The 12,208-nt window shown below is 67.6% G+C and overlaps 1 protein-coding gene across 1 annotated transcript in view; it reads left to right on the plus strand.

Moving 5' to 3' along the window:
- Positions 1-12,208, plus strand: part of LOC140396836 (triacylglycerol hydrolase DDHD2-like) — a 37,881-nt gene that overhangs the window by 2,158 nt on the left and 23,515 nt on the right. The gene's annotated exons all lie outside the window — the stretch shown is intronic.

A 12,208-nucleotide genomic window follows, 5' to 3' on the forward strand; every position in this document is an offset into this window, starting at 1 on the left:
CCCCTCGCACACTCACCTCCCCCTCGCACACTCACCTCTCACCTCCCCCTCACACACTCACCTACCCCTCGCACACTCACCACTCACCTCCCCTCGCACACTCACCTCCCCTCACACACTCCTCACCCTCGCACACTCACCTCCCCCTCGCAAACACACCTCCCCCTCGCACGCTCACCTCCCCTCGCACGCTCACCTCCTCTCGCACGCTCACCTCCCCCTCGCACGCTCACCTCCCCCTCGCACGCTCACCTCTCACCTCCCCCTCGCACACTCACCTCCCCTCGCTCACTCACCTCCCCCTCACACACTCCCCTCCCCCTCGCACACTCACCTCCCCCTCTCTCACACTCACCTCCCCCTCGCACGCTCACCTACCCCTCTCTCACTCACCTCCCCCTCGCACACTCACCTCTCACCTCACCCTCGCACACTCACCTCCCCCTCTCTCACTCACCTCCCCCTCGCACACTCACCTCCCCCTCGCACACTCACCTCTCACCTCCCCTTCGCACACTCACTTCCCCCTCGCACGCTCACCTCCCCCTCGCACACTCACCTCCCCTCGCACTCACCTCCCCTCGCACACTCACCTCCCCCTCGCACTCACCTCCCCCTCGCGCACACACCTCCCCCTCGCACTCACCTCCCCCTCGCACACTCACCTCCCCTCGCACGCTCACCTCCCCCTCGCACGCTCACCTCCCCCTCGAACACACACCTCTCACCTCCCCCTCGCACGCTCACCTCCCCCTCGCACACTCACCTCTCACCTCCCCTCGCACACTCACCTCACCCCTCCCCCTCGCACACTCACCTCCCCCTCGCACACTCACCCCCCTCGCACACTCACCTCCCCCTCGCACGCTCACCTCCCCCTCGCACGCTCACCTCCCCCTCGAACACACACCTCTCACCTCCCCCTCGAACACACACCTCTCACCTCCCCCTCGCACACTCACCTCCCCCTCACACACTCACCTCCCCCTCACACACTCACCTCCCCCTCTCTCACTCACCTCCCCCTCGCACACTCACCTCCCCTTCGCACACTCACTTCCCCCTCGCACGCTCACCTTCCCCTCGCACGCTCACCTTCCCCTCGCACGCTCACCTCCCCCTCGCACACTCACCTCCCCCTCTCTCACTCACCTCCCCCTCGCACACTCACCTCCCATTCGCACACTCACTTCCCCCTCGCATGCTCACCTTCCCCTCGCACATTCACCTCCCCCTCGCACACTCACCTCCCCCTCGCACACTCACCTCCCCTTCGCACACTCACTTCCCCCTCGCACGCTCACCTTCCCCTCGCACGCTCACCTCCCCCTCGCACGCTCACCTCCCCCTCGCACACTCACCTCCCCCTCGCACACTCACCTCCCCCTCGCACACTCACCTTCCCCTCGCACGCTCACCTCCCCCTCGCACGCTCACCTCCCCTCGCACGCTCACCTCCCCCTCGCACGCTCACCTCCCCTCTCTCACTCACCTCCCCCTCGCACACTCACCTCTCCTTTGCACACTCACTTCCCCCTCGCACACTCACCTTCCCCTCGCACGCTCACCTCCCCCTCGCACGCTCACCTCCCCCTCTCTCACTCACCTCCCCCTCGCACACTCACCTCTCACCTCACCCTCGCACACTCACCTCCCCCTCTCTCACTCACCTCCCCCTCGCACACTCACCTCTCACCTCCCCTTCGCACACTCACTTCCCCCTCGCACGCTCACTTCCCCCTCGCACGCTCACCTCCCCCTCGCACACTCACCTCCCCCTCGCACACTCACCTCCCCCTCGCACGCTCACCTCCCCTCGCACACTCACCTCCCCCTCGCACACACACCTCCCCTCGCACTCACCTCCCCCTCGCACACTCACCTCCCCCTCGCACACTCACCTCCCCCTCGCACGCTCACCTCCCCCTCGCACGCTCACCTCCCCCTCGCACGCTCACCCCCCCCTTGCACATTCACCTCCCCCTCGCACACTCACCTCTCCCCTCCCCCTCGCACACTCACCTCTCCCCTCCCCCTCGCACACTCACCTCTCACCTCCCCCTCGCACACTCACCTCACCCCTCCCCCTCGCACACTCACCTCCCCCTCGCACACTCACCTCCCCCTCGCACACTCACCTCCCCCTCGCACACTCACCTCCACCTCGCACACTCACCTCCCCCTCGAACACTCACCTCTCACCTCCCCCTCGCACACTCACCTCCCCCTCACACGCTCACCTGCCCCTCGCACACTCACCTCTCCCTCGCACACTCACCTCCCCCTCTCTCACTCACCTCCCCTCGCACACTCACCTCCCCTTCGCACGCTCACTTCCCCCTCGCACGCTCACCTTCCCCTCGCACGCTCACCTCCCCCTCGCACACTCACCTCCCCCTCGCACACTCACCTCCCCCTCGCACACTCACCTCCCCTCGCACACTCACCTCCCCTCGCACACTCACCCCCCCTCGCACACTGACCTCCCCTTCGCACACTCACTTCCCCCTCGCACGCTCACCTTCCCCTCGCACGCTCACCTCCCCCTCGCATGCTCACCTCCCCCTCGCACACTCACCTCCCCCTCGCACACTCACCTCCCCCTCGCACGCTCACCTTCCCCTCGCACGCTCACCTCCCCTCGCACGCTCACCTCCCCTCGCACGCTCACCTCCCCCTCGCACGCTCACCTCCCCCTCGCACGCTCACCTCCCCTCTCTCACTCACCTCCCCCTCGCACACTCACCTCTCACCTCACCCTCGCACACTCACCTCCCCCTCGCACACTCACCTCCCCCTCTCTCACTCACCTCCCCCTCGCACACTCACCTCCCCCTCGCACACTCACCTCTCACCTCCCCCTCGCACACTCACCTCCCCCTCACACACTCACCTCCCCCTCTCTCACTCACCTCCCCTTCGCACGCTCACCTCCCCCTCGCACGCTCACCTCCCCCTCGCACACTCCCCTCCCCTCGCACACTCACCTCCCCTCGCACACTCACCTCCCCCTCGCACACTCACCTCCCCCTCGCACACACACCTCCCCTCGCACACTCACCTCCCCCTCGCACTCACCTCCCCCTCGCACACTCACCTCCCCCTCGCACGCTCACCTCCCCCTCGCACGCTCACCTCCCCTCGCACGCTCACCTCCCCCTCGCACGCTCACCTCCCCCTTGCACATTCACCTCCCCCTCGCACACTCACCTCTCCCCTCCCCCTCGCACACTCACCTCTCACCTCCCCCTCGCACACTCACCTCACCCCTCCCCCTCGCACACTCACCTCCCCTCGCACACTCACCCCCCCTCGCACACTCACCTCCCCCTCGCACACTCACCTCCCCCTTGAACACTCACCTCTCACCTCCCCCTCGCACACTCACCCCCCCTCACACACTCACCTCCCCCTCTCTCACTCACCTCCCCCTCGCACACTCACCTCCCCCTCGCACACTCACCTCCCCTTCGCACGCTCACTTCCCCCTCGCACGCTCACCTTCCCCTCGCACGCTCACCTTCCCCTCGCACGCTCACCTCCCCCTCGCACGCTCACCTCCCCCTTGCACACTCACCTCCCCTTCGCACACTCACTTCCCCCTCGCACGCTCACCTTCCCCTCGCACGCTCACCTCCCCCTCGCACACTCACCTCCCCTCGCACACTCACCTCCCACTCGCACGCTCACCTTCCCCTCGCACGCTCACCTCCCCCTCGCACGCTCACCTCCCCCTCGCACGCTCACCTCCCCTCGCACGCTCACCTCCCCCTCGCACGCTCACTTCCCCCTCGCACACTCACTTCCCCCTCGCAAACTCACCTCCCCCTCACACACTCACCTTCCCCTCGCACACTCGCTTCCCCCTCGCACACTCACCTTCCCCTCGCACGCTCACCTCCCCCTCGCACGCTCACCTCCCCCTCGCACGCTCACCTTCCCCTCGCACGCTCACCTTCCCCTCTCACACTCACCTCCACCTCTCTCACTCACCTCCCCCTCGCACACTCCCCTCCCCTTCGCACGCTCACTTCCCCCTCGCACGCTCACCTCCCCCTCGCACGCTCACCTCCCCCTCGCACACTCACCTCCCCCTCGCACACTCACCTCCCCTCGCACACTCACCTCCCCCTCGCACACTCTCCTCCCCTTTGCACACTCACTTCCCCCTCGCACGCTCACCTTCCCCTCGCACGCTCACCTCCCCCTTGCACGCTCACCTCCCCCTCGCACGCTCACCTCCCCTCGCACACTCACCTTCCCCTCGCACGCTCCCCTCGCACGCTCACCTCTCACCTCACCCTCGCACACTCACCTCCCCCTTGCACACTCACCTCCCCATCGCACACTCACCTCCCCATCGCACACTCACCTCCCCCTCGCACACTCACCTCCCCCTCTCTCACTCACCTCCCCCTCTCTCACTCACCTCCCCCTCGCACACTCACCTCCCCCTCGCACGCACACCTCCCCTCGCACGCACACCTCCCCCTCGCACTCACCTCCCCCTCGCACGCTCACCTCCCCCTCGCACGCTCACCTCCCCCTCGCACGCTCACCTCCCCCTCGCACGCTCACCTCCCCCTCGCACGCTCACCCCCCCTCGCACGCTCACCTCCACCTCGCACACTCACCTCCCCCTCGAACACTCACCTCTCACCTCCCCCTCGCACACTCACCTCCCCCTCACACACTCACCTCCCCCTCTCTCACTCACCTCCCCCTCGCACACTCACCTCCCCTTCGCACGCTCACTTCCCCCTCGCACGCTCACCTTCCCCTCGCACGCTCACCTTCCCCTCGCACGCTCACCTCCCCCTCGCACACTCACCTCCCCCTCTCTCACTCACCTCCCCTCGCACACTCACCTCCCCTTCGCACACTCACTTCCCCCTCGCACGCTCACTTCCCCCTCGCACGCTCACCTTCCCCTCGCACGCTCACCTCCCCCTCGCACACTCACCTCCCCCTCGCACACTCACCTCCCCCTCGCACACTCACCTCCCCCTCGCACACTCACCTCCCCTTCGCACGCTCACTTCCTCCTCGCACGCTCACCTTCCCCTCGCACGCTCACCTCCCCTCGCACGCTCACCTCCCCCTCGCACACTCACCTCCCCCTCGCACACTCACCCCCCGCACGCTCACCTCCCCCTCGCACGCTCACCTCCCCCTCGCACGCTCACCTCCCCTCTCTCACTCACCTCCCCCTCGCACACTCACCTCTCACCTCACCCTCGCACACTCACCTCCCCCTCGCACACTCACCTCCCCCTCTCTCACTCACCTCCCCCTCGCACACTCACCTCCCCCTCGCACACTCACCTCTCACCTCCCCCTCGCACACTCACCTCCCCCTCACACACTCACCTCCCCCTCACACACTCACCTCCCCCTCTCTCACTCACCTCCCTTTCGCACACTCACTTCCCCCTCGCACGCTCACCTCCCCCTCGCACACTCACCTCCCCTCGCACACTCACCTCCCCTCGCACACTCACCTCCCCTCGCACACTCACCTCCCCTCGCACACTCACCTCCCCCTCGCACACTCACCTCCCCCTCGCACACTCACCTCCCCCTCGCACACACACCTCCCCTCGCACACTCACCTCCCCCTCGCACTCACCTCCCCCTCGCACGCTCACCTCCCCCTCGCACGCTCACCTCCCCCTCGCACGCTCACCTCCCCCTCGCACATTCACCTCCCCCTCGCACACTCACCTCTCACCTCCCCCTCGCACACTCACCTCACCCCTCCCCCTCGCACACTCACCTCCCCCTCGCACACTCACCTCCCCCTCGCACACTCACCTTCCCCTCGCACGCTCACCTCCCCCTCGCACGCTCACCTCCCCCTCGCACGCTCACCTCCCCTTGCACGCTCACTTCCCCCTCGCACACTCACTTCCCCCTCGCAAACTCACCTCCCCCTCACACACTCACCTTCCCCCTCACACTCACCTTCCCCTCGCACACTCGCTTCCCCCTCGCACACTCATCTCCCCCTCTCACTCACCTTCCCCTCGCACGCTCACCTTCCCCTCGCACGCTCACCTTCCCGTCGCACGCTCACCTCCCCCTCGCACGCTCACCTCCCCTCGCACGCTCACCTCCCCCTCGCACGCTCACCTTCCCCTCTCACACTCACCTCCACCTCTCTCACTCACCTCCCCCTCGCACACTCACCTCCCCTTCGCACACTCACTTCCCCCTCGCACGCTCACCTCCCCCTCGCACACTCACCCCCCTCTCTCACTCACCTCCCCCTCGCACGCTCACCTTCCCCTCGCACGCTCACCTTCCCCTCGCACGCTCACCTCCCCCTTGCACGCTCACCTCCCCCTCTCTCACTCACCTCCCCCTCGCACACTCACCTCCCCTTCGCACACTCACCTCCCCCTCGCACGCTCACCTCCCCCTCGCACGCTCACCTCCCCCTCGCACACTCACCTCCCCCTCGCACACTCACCTCCCCCTCGCACACTCACCTCCCCCTCGCACACTCACCTTCCCCTCGCACGCTCACCTCCCCCTCGCATACTCCCCTCCCCTCGCACACTCACCTCCCCTCGCACGCTCACCTCCCCTCGCACGCTCACCTCCCCCTCGCACGCTCACCTCCCCCTCGCACGCTCACCTCCCCCTCGCACGCTCACCTCCCCCTCGCACACTCACCTCCCCCTCGCACACTCACCTTCCCCTCGCACGCTCACCTCCCCCTCGCACGCTCACCTCCCCTCTCTCACCTCCCCTCTCTCACTCACCTCCCCCTCGCACACTCACCTCTCACCTCCCCCTCGCACACTCACCTCCCCCTCGCACACTCACCTCCCCCTCGCACACTCACCTCCCCCTCGCACACTCACCTCTCACCTCCCCCTCGCACACTCACCTCCCCCTCACACACTCACCTCCCCCTCACACACTCACCTCCCCCTCTCTCACTCACCTCCCTTTCGCACACTCACTTCCCCCTCGCACGCTCACCTCCCCCTCGCACACTCACCTCCCCCTCGCACACTCACCTCCCCCTCGCACACTCACCTCCCCTCGCACACTCACCTCCCCCTCGCACACTCACCTCCCCCTCGCACACTCACCTCCCCCTCGCACACACACCTCCCCTCGCACACTCACCTCCCCCTCGCACTCACCTCCCCCTCGCACGCTCACCTCCCCCTCGCACGCTCACCTTCCCCTCGCACGCTCACCTCCCCTCGCACGCTCACCTCCCCCTCGCACACTCACCTCCCCCTCGCACACTCACCTCCCCCTCGCACACTCACCTCCCCCTCGCACGCTCACCTCCCCCTCTCTCGCTCACCTCCCCCTCGCACACTCACCTCCCCTCGCACACTCACCTCCCCCTCACACACTCACCTCCCCCTCGCACACTCACCTCCCCCTCTCTCACTCACCTCCCCCTCGCACACTCACCTCCCCCTCGCACACTCACCTCTCACCTCCCCCTCGCACACTCACCTCCCCCTCACACACTCACCTCCCCCTCTCTCACTCACCTCCTCTTCGCACACTCACTTCCCCCTCGCACGCTCACCTCCGCCTCGCACACTCACCTCCCCTCGCACACTCACCTCCCCTCGCACACTCACCTCCCCCTCGCACACTCACCTCCCCCTCGCACGCACACCTCCCCTTGCACTCACCTCCCCCTCGCACACTCACCTCCCCTCGCACGCTCACCTCCCCCTCGCACGCTCACCTCCCCCTCGCACGCTCACCTCCCCCTCGCACGCTCACCCCCCCTCGCACACTCACCTCCCCCTCGCACACTCACCTCCCCCTTGAACACTCACCTCTCACCTCCCCCTCGCACACTCACCCCCCCTCACACACTCACCTCCCCCTCTCTCACTCACCTCCCCCTCGCACACTCACCTCCCCTTCGCACACTCACTTCCCCCTCGCACGCTCACCTTCCCCTCGCACGCTCACCTTCCCCTCGCACGCTCACCTCCCCCTTGCACGCTCACCTCCCTTCGCACACTCACTTCCCCCTCGCACGCTCACCTTCCCCTCGCACGCTCACCTCCCCCTCGCACGCTCACCTCCCCCTCGCACACTCACCTCCCCCTTGCACACTCACCTCCCCTTCGCACACTCACTTCCCCCTCGCACGCTCACCTTCCCCTCGCACGCTCACCTCCCCCTCGCACACTCACCTCCGCTCGCACACTCACCTCCCACTCGCACACTCACCTTCCCCTCGCACGCTCACCTCCCCCTCGCACGCTCACCTCCCCCTCGCACGCTCACCTCCCCCTCGCACGCTCCCCTCCCCTCGCACGCTCCCCTCCCCTCGCACGCTCACCTCCCCCTCGCACGCTCACTTCCCCCTCGCACACTCACTTCCCCCTCGCAAACTCACCTCCCCCTCACACACTCACCTTCCCCCCTCACACTCACTTTCTCCCTCACACTCACCTTCCCCTCGCACACTCGCTTCCCCCTCGCACACTCACCTTCCCCTCGCACGCTCACCTCCCCCTCGCACGCTCACCTCCCCCTCGCACGCTCACCTTCCCCTCGCACGCTCACCTTCCCCTCTCACACTCACCTCCACCTCTCTCACTCACCTCCCCCTCGCACACTCCCCTCCCCTTCGCACACTCACTTCCCCCTCGCACGCTCACCTCCCCCTCGCACGCTCACCTCCCCCTCGCACACTCACCTCCCCCTCGCACACTCACCTCCCCTCGCACACTCACCTCCCCCTCGCACACTCACCTCCCCTTTGCACACTCACTTCCCCCTCGCACGCTCACCTTCCCCTCGCACGCTCACCTCCCCCTTGCACGCTCACCTCCCCCTCGCACGCTCACCTCCCCTCGCACACTCACCTTCCCCTCGCACACTCACCTTCCCCTCGCACGCTCCCCTCCCCTCGCACGCTCACCTCTCACCTCACCCTCGCACACTCACCTCCCCCTTGCACACTCACCTCCCCATCGCACACTCACCTCCCCCTCGCACACTCACCTCCCCCTCTCTCACTCACCTCCCCCTCGCACACTCACCTCCCCCTCGCACACTCACCTCTCACCTCCCCCTCGCACACTCACCTCCCCCTCGCACACTCACCTCCCCCTCACACACTCACCTCCCCCTCTCTCACTCACCTCCTCTTCGCACACTCACTTCCCCCTCGCACGCTCACCTCCCCCTCGCACACTCACCTCCCCTCGCACACTCACCTCCCCCTCGCACACTCACCTCCCCTCGCACGCACACCTCCCCTCGCACGCACACCTCCCCCTCGCACTCACCTCCCCCTTGCACGCTCACCTCCCCCTCGCACGCTCACCTCCCCCTCGCACGCTCACCTCCCCCTCGCACGCTCACCTCCCCCTCGCACGCTCACCTCCCCCTCGCACGCTCACCCCCCCTCGCACGCTCACCTCCACCTCGCACACTCACCTCCCCCTCGAACACTCACCTCTCACCTCCCCCTCGCACACTCACCTCCCCCTCACACACTCACCTCCCCCTCTCTCACTCACCTCCCCCTCGCACACTCACCTCCCCTTCGCACACTCACTTCCCCCTCGCACGCTCACCTTCCCCTCGCACGCTCACCTTCCCCTCGCACGCTCACCTCCCCCTCGCACACTCACCTCCCCCTCTCTCACTCACCTCCCCTCGCACACTCACCTCCCCTTCGCACACTCACTTCCCCCTCGCACGCTCACCTTCCCCTCGCACGCTCACCTCCCCCTCGCACACTCACCTCCCCCTCGCACGCTCACCTCCCCTCGCACACTCACCTCCCCCTCGCACACTCACCTCCCCTTCGCACACTCACTTCCTCCTCGCACGCTCACCTTCCCCTCGCACGCTCACCTCCCCTCGCACGCTCACCTCCCCCTCGCACACTCACCTCCCCCTCGCACACTCACCTTCCCCTCGCACGCTCACCCCCCGCACGCTCACCTCCCCCTCGCACGCTCACCTCCCCCTCGCACGCTCACCTCCCCTCTCTCACTCACCTCCCCCTCGCACACTCACCTCTCACCTCACCCTCGCGCACTCACCTCCCCCTCGCACACTCACCTCCCCCTCTCTCACTCACCTCCCCCTCGCACACTCACCTCCCCCTCGCACACTCACCTCTCACCTCCCCCTCGCACACTCACCTCCCCCTCACACACTCACCTCCCCCTCACACACTCACCTCCCCCTCTCTCACTCACCTCCCCCTCTCTCACTCACCTCCCTTTCGCACACTCACTTCCCCCTCGCACGCTCACCTCCCCCTCGCACACTCACCTCCCCCTCGCACACTCACCTCCCCTCGCACACTCACCTCCCCTCGCACACTCACCTCCCCCTTGCACACTCACCTCCCCTTCGCACACTCACTTCCCCCTCGCACGCTCACCTTCCCCTCGCACGCTCACCTCCCCCTCGCACACTCACCTCCGCTCGCACACTCACCTCCCACTCGCACACTCACCTTCCCCTCGCACGCTCACCTCCCCCTCGCACGCTCACCTCCCCCTCGCACGCTCACCTCCCCCTCGCACGCTCCCCTCCCCTCGCACGCTCCCCTCCCCTCGCACGCTCACCTCCCCCTCGCACGCTCACTTCCCCCTCGCACACTCACTTCCCCCTCGCAAACTCACCTCCCCCTCACACACTCACCTTCCCCCCTCACACTCACTTTCTCCCTCACACTCACCTTCCCCTCGCACACTCGCTTCCCCCTCGCACACTCACCTTCCCCTCGCACGCTCACCTCCCCCTCGCACGCTCACCTCCCCCTCGCACGCTCACCTTCCCCTCGCACGCTCACCTTCCCCTCTCACACTCACCTCCACCTCTCTCACTCACCTCCCCCTCGCACACTCCCCTCCCCTTCGCACACTCACTTCCCCCTCGCACGCTCACCTCCCCCTCGCACGCTCACCTCCCCCTCGCACACTCACCTCCCCCTCGCACACTCACCTCCCCTCGCACACTCACCTCCCCCTCGCACACTCACCTCCCCTTTGCACACTCACTTCCCCCTCGCACGCTCACCTTCCCCTCGCACGCTCACCTCCCCCTTGCACGCTCACCTCCCCCTCGCACGCTCACCTCCCCTCGCACACTCACCTTCCCCTCGCACACTCACCTTCCCCTCGCACGCTCCCCTCCCCTCGCACGCTCACCTCTCACCTCACCCTCGCACACTCACCTCCCCCTTGCACACTCACCTCCCCATCGCACACTCACCTCCCCCTCGCACACTCACCTCCCCCTCTCTCACTCACCTCCCCCTCGCACACTCACCTCCCCCTCGCACACTCACCTCTCACCTCCCCCTCGCACACTCACCTCCCCCTCGCACACTCACCTCCCCCTCACACACTCACCTCCCCCTCTCTCACTCACCTCCTCTTCGCACACTCACTTCCCCCTCGCACGCTCACCTCCCCCTCGCACACTCACCTCCCCCTCGCACACTCACCTCCCCTCGCACGCACACCTCCCCTCGCACGCACACCTCCCCCTCGCACTCACCTCCCCCTTGCACGCTCACCTCCCCCTCGCACGCTCACCTCCCCCTCGCACGCTCACCTCCCCCTCGCACGCTCACCTCCCCCTCGCACGCTCACCTCCCCCTCGCACGCTCACCCCCCCTCGCACGCTCACCTCCACCTCGCACACTCACCTCCCCCTCGAACACTCACCTCTCACCTCCCCCTCGCACACTCACCTCCCCCTCACACACTCACCTCCCCCTCTCTCACTCACCTCCCCCTCGCACACTCACCTCCCCTTCGCACACTCACTTCCCCCTCGCACGCTCACCTTCCCCTCGCACGCTCACCTTCCCCTCGCACGCTCACCTCCCCCTCGCACGCTCACCTCCCCCTCTCTCACTCACCTCCCCTCGCACACTCACCTCCCCTTCGCACACTCACTTCCCCCTCGCACGCTCACCTTCCCCTCGCACGCTCACCTCCCCCTCGCACACTCACCTCCCCCTCGCACGCTCACCTCCCCTCGCACACTCACCTCCCCCTCGCACACTCACCTCCCCTTCGCACACTCACTTCCTCCTCGCACGCTCACCTTCCCCTCGCACGCTCACCTCCCCTCGCACGCTCACCTCCCCCTCGCACACTCACCTCCCCCTCGCACACTCACCTTCCCCTCGCACGCTCACCCCCCGCACGCTCACCTCCCCCTCGCACGCTCA

Source organism: Scyliorhinus torazame, chromosome 20, assembly GCF_047496885.1.
Source record: "Scyliorhinus torazame isolate Kashiwa2021f chromosome 20, sScyTor2.1, whole genome shotgun sequence".
NCBI lineage: Eukaryota > Metazoa > Chordata > Chondrichthyes > Carcharhiniformes > Scyliorhinidae > Scyliorhinus > Scyliorhinus torazame.